Raw genomic sequence first — 6,000 nt, forward strand, 5'->3', positions numbered from 1 at the left:
CCTCCTCAGCAATGTGGAGTGCATTGCACAGTCCTTGTCTCCCAGCTCTGAAGTTTCTCCAGATTTAGCATTTTTATCACATGCTGCTCTTTACTCACTATGTTAAAAGAACTATTAATTATTGTTATTAATTTCTCTTATTCAGTGCTGAGAAGTGAGCTAAATTAAGCTTTGGTGGCAGCCAAACTAACTGTCGACTTCATGCATATTTATTCTCCATCACCATATGCACAGCAGGGTGGCATGCTGAGAGCAACAGCACAAATTCCAGTGCTTCACCCAGCAGGTACCAGGGCTTTTAAAGAGATTGCCCAGAGACAAGTGACTATTGTCCACAAGGGAATGCTGTTGATTTAAAGATTTTGCATCTACCATACTGTGCCTCAGAACTGTGGGTTTGCTGTATTTCATGGAATGTGAATTTTAAACATTGGACGTTTGACTTTGCTGTGTGCATGTGTGTGTGGAAGATGCACCTCTTCACTGAATCCACTGTTATTCACCCCTGTAAAAAGTTCTAAGGTTCCCTCTCAGCTTTCTTCTAAGCTTGTCTGCTCCCAGTGTTTGGGGCATTTTGCTTTTGATGCTTTCCCTCAGCATTCTAGCCTCTGCTCTTTTTCATATTTTCCCTCTCACTTTCCTATTTCTAGAAATACAAGAATTCTTCTGGCCTGCCATCAGAGTAGGCAATACAGCTTTGTACTGTGAGACAAGTTTGCGTATTACCATGTTCCTTCTGAATCAGGATTCAAGAATGTCATTACTAGGGCAAATATTAAGGAAGGAGCCTAGAGTCAGTGGTGGTGGGCTGTGAACCAGGCTTATCTCAGTAAACAAGGAATTAAAGGCTCCTCCTTCCATGCTATTAGTAAGAAGTGGATTTTTTTAGCAGGAGCAAAGCAGAACTTGCTTGATAAAGCCGTGTATTGCAGATGATCCTGCCCACTTGATCTTTCATGAAATTTTGCAGTAAGTGTTCCTGCAGCTATGATTTCAACTCGAGGGGATAGAAGCATGGCTCTTTGGCTAGGTCTGCTCTTGGACTGGCTTAGGACTCAAGAGTCTTGAGAAGCAAAAAATAAAAATAGAGGAGGTGAATGTTCACCCTATTAAAAGGATTAACACAGAAGAGATGAACATATTTTTTCCTATGTAAAAGCAAATATTGCAAACAAGAAAGAATAATAATAATTTTAACGTGCCCTTTCAGTTAAAGAATTCAGTGCTGCAGCTTTAAATTGTTGATGCTGACTGCACAAGGAAAGCTAACAGCGCCCTGATTTGTTGTGAGAACTTCTCTCAAAAATGTAAAAACCTTTCTTATCAGAGAAAGCCTTTCCCTTCTTTGCTTCTGCCATCTTTTTTCATATTGCTATAAAAAGGCTAACAGTAAATGTCAATGAAAATGAAGGAAATTTGGAAATACATAGAAACTGCTGCTCTGGTTTTTTTCCCTGTGAATTCTTTTAAATAATTTTGATCTGCATCCAGAGCAATTTATGGAGGCACAAAACAGTGCATGTGGAACAGCAGGCAAGAATGTGGAGTGAATACTAATGTACTCAAACAACCTCCCCCAAGCTCTCTAAGCCTGAAAAATCCTTCTGCAGCATAACTACCAGTTCCTGTAGGGCTTGCTTATGTCCTCATGGAGGAAAGTCCTTTAGCATTTAATAGAAAATTATTATCTTTTCATACACTTTTTGAGCTGTTAGAATTTAATACAAAATTATATCCTTGCCATATAGTAGTTTGGGAAAAAAAAAACCCACCACCCTACAGACTATCACAAATAAATTCTAAAAGGTTTTTAGGGCAGATTTTGCAGGAGAATAATACTTTTTATAGGACCTGCCTGAATACCTCTTGTTAAATACAATGGGATTTCTTCACAATAGCAGAATCTTGAACTAAATAGATTTTTACAGATAAATTCACCAGGACAAATTTTGGCCCTTTAATGCAAGAGGAGAACAGAAAGGGGCCACCTGTGAAAAACAGAAGAAAATTGAGAAAATAAAAAATGGACTTTTTTCCCCCAAATATAATATCAGTTCTTGAAGCCTAAATACTTAAATTATTTAAACCTATTCTGCACAAAGTGCTACAAAAGGCCTTTCTTTTTCTTCTAATTTCAAAGGCCTAATTACAATCTGACACACAACCCAGAGATGCCAGCTGAAGTCAGTGAGGTGCACAGGACACAGTTCGGGGCCAGACTGGTATCAGAACTTTTTTTTTTTTCACTAAACCATTAATTTTGTGAAAGGGACCATGTGATATCTGGCCTGCAATAGCAGAAGACTGCAATCAGTGACATCCCCTTTTCTGCTCCCTCCACCTCATATTTCTCATAAATTGGGGGTTCATTTTTCCTCCCATTCCGCCTATAGAATGATTTTACATGTTCAGAGTGGAAATACACTTAGGTAGCCACACAGAGGGACAGATGTAAAACTTGAGTGTAAGTGTGCTTTGGATGCCTCTCTTCCACATAGACTCGAACAACTCCAAGGACAAAACGGCTGCTGTTCCTGCTCACATGTGGAGTTTGAAGTTGTAAAGGGATGAAAAGCATTACAGTTCCATAGCTAAATGCAGCAAATTTGCTATTTATAAACCTCGCATGTGGGTGGCATAGGCTGTTTGCAAATGTTTACTAAATCGAATGTTCAGCCTCATGCCCACACGGACTGGGACTGCCTGGGAGTATGGACATAAAAGGAGGAAGGAGAAATTGCACATTACTTCCCCAAGGCCATTTCTCCACAAAAGGACGGGTGGCCCAGTGTAAGGCTCTCGAAAGAGCTGACTTCAGTTCTCTGCTGTGGCACCGCCTCGCCCACGCACTCCCAGCAAGACTTCTACAGTGATCTCCAAGTTATTTTGGCTCTGCAAGCAGAGATGGGATCTGACTATCTTTCAAGATGGAGCCTGTCATTTATTTTTGCCTTGTTTTTTTATTCTGTTTGGGTAAAAAGCCATAAACTGGGATTGCTAACAGATTAATACCTCAAACTGGGATGCAGTTGGATTCAGCAGTGAGAAGAGCTATATAATTACCTTGGGTAGGTAACTAAGAAGCGGTGCTGACAGGCCTTGGCATTTAGTGCGCTGACTGTGACAATGGAAAGATTTATTCAAAACTACTGCATCAATTAGAGTCTGTATTTTATTTCGCTGCAATATGCTTCTTGGTGTTTTGCTTTGTAGCTTGTTTAGCAAAATAAGCTCCCTGTTGAATACATCAGCTGTCTGTTAAAATGAGTCAAAATCCACGGCCTTCCACAACAGCACTGCACGGAAAAGAGAAAAGCAAACTAAAGCCAGACATGCAGACGAGAAGGGTGGCGAAGGAGATTCATCAGCCACTCTGGCAACAGCAAAAGCCAGACAGTGATGGTTATCTCTCCATCTCCCCTCTCCCTGCCACAGAGCAGCAGGGGCTGGATTCAACGAGAAGGGGAGAGTGAATCTGTCCATTTGGAGCAGAACGCAGATCGAGGACCTCTGAGCACTCTTGAGTGGATTTCCACTGCCCCACAGTGAAGAGCTGTGGTTTTTCCACCCTTTATCTCCATCTCCTCATCTTCAAGCAGCCTTGCTGCCTTTCCCTCATCTCACCCCTCCCTCCCCAACCTTACCCCATCTTCCATCCAAAAAGGAAGAGGCATAAAGCTATGATGTTGCTTGCTGCTATGACCTTACTCATTTTCTTTGCATGTTGTGACATTTCTTTTGGGGCCTGTCTTGACTATTTGCATTTTATACTTCCCTGTTTTACACTACTCACAATCGGGCTGGGGCCTTTTGAATGTTACCCAAATAAATAATATCTTTAAGCATGAGGCAGTGCATCCCACACACCAATTAAGAGCAGCAGGCACCTTCTTAGACATCAAATCAAAACTTAGGTGAGACTCAAACCACGTGTGGGTCCCACACACACCAGCTAGTTTCATTGTATGCCAAGCTTTCGTTCCTGAGATATGTAAGCACATGTCCAACCCTTAAGTGTGTCATAGTCCACTGCTTTGGATAGGGTTACTCTCACTATGAAGTACCTTCCTGAACTGAAGCTTCAGTATTGAGTTAAACAGCAGAGAAAAAAGCTTTTAAGATCCATTGAAAAATTGCTAATTCAAACCCCATGTAAAATGTGAGCTAGTCTGAACCAGTTACAGTATTTCTCAAAAAAAATATACAGCCGTCTTGGCAAAGCTCACTTGTTATTGAATTCATTTTTACACCACAAGTTACGGGAAATTAAATAATACCTCACATTTTTCTTTGTTATGGAAACAATGTGAAAATATTTCAAGTTAACAAATGCTAACACCCTTTAGTAGTCTTCAAAACATAACTAGAAAATTAACGTTTTTCTTTATGATGGTCCTAATTAAAAATCACAGATAGACACAACTTCTTTCCCCCCGAAACAATGGGAAACCTTTTTAAGTAGTGGATTTCAAACAAAGAAAATGCAAGCAGATATAGATCAAATAACATCCATATGCTCAGATATAGCTCAAATAATATTTTTGTTTCTTTTACTGCCAACCCTTGTGGAGGTCCTTTGCTTTCTCACACATGAGATGGTTGCTTGGGGCACATCACTCTTTCTGAATTGTGTACATTTGCCCACCATCGCATTTGTCCCAATGACTTTTCTGTGAAACCACAGTTTGTGGTACCTCCTAAGGGTATTCACAGTGAAAACTTTGTGCATCATTTTAGGGGTGTTGAAATGACTGAAATACAGTGAATAAGAGACATACAGGAATTTCCCTCACCAGCAGGAGATGAAGTAAACAAATAAGAAAATACAATTTCATCACAAACCCGCGGAGGTCGGAGTTGGGTCACCGTGTCAAGCAGTATAGAAAGAATAGCTTGGTTTCCATGTTCATTAAATACTCCTTCTCTCTGCTGAAACTGCAAGCGAGAATGCTAATTAGCACTTGCCAACTCTACATTGGACCAACATTGTGAGATGTCTAAATATTCATCTGGCTGAAAATCTGTAGTTTCTTGTGACCTAAGTTATTTCTGAAGCAATTATTTGGAGGTAAACAATTCTGCTTCCCCTTTTCAAAACCTCTCTCTCCATCTTAAGCTGTTCTAATTTTGAAAAAAATACACAGCTAATTCTTCTAAAACCCCCAATCATTTATTGCTACAGTAATGTATTGCATGTTGCTCAAAGGATCACGTGACAGATGTAAAATTTTGCACTGAAACTATGGTATTGGCTAGATTAATCGTACTGGCCAGATTAATGGACTCCAGAGCCAGAGAGATCGTTTGGCTTAGCTAAACCTGACTGCTTGTATAATACAGAGGATGCAAATGCTCTGAACTGACTTAGAGACGATCATGTGGAAATATATCCCATTTTGATTGTAAAATCACTCCCTGAAACCTTAAGGTATTGTTCCACTGATTAATTACTAACAACATAAAACCAAGTGTGGCTTATCTTGTCTGCCTGCATACAGCATCAACTTCTCTTTTATGCCATGCAGTTCACAGAACACCATTCCGCTACCTCAGTATTGAACCCAGGAGCTTTTTGCCCACTTTTTCCAAAGAGACATCTAGTCTATATTCAAAGATATCAAGAAGTGGAGAATGCACCAGTATTCTTGGTATTTTGTTCCAATGGTTAACCACCACCAAAATTATTTCCTGGCTGTTTATTTTCAGTATCTTCTGATTTAAATTATGCAGACAGTTCTTCCTGATGTCATTTTGAACAACTGAGGCCTCAGTCCAACACCTATTTAAATCAAGGGAAACATTCATATTGATTAAAAAGAATATTGAACCAAGCTCTGAATTATATATAACACTTCGCTGTGGTTTATAAAATGAATGTTAAAGAAGGTGTCTTTTAATTTTCCCGCAGAAAGAGAATATGAATGATAGAGAGAATGCTGCCCTCTCATGGTTTTATGGATGAATGTGTTCTCATAATATATTAAAAATACAAAAATAATA

The sequence above is a fragment of the Buteo buteo genome, chromosome 3 (genome assembly GCF_964188355.1).
Source record: "Buteo buteo chromosome 3, bButBut1.hap1.1, whole genome shotgun sequence".
Taxonomy (NCBI): domain Eukaryota; kingdom Metazoa; phylum Chordata; class Aves; order Accipitriformes; family Accipitridae; genus Buteo; species Buteo buteo.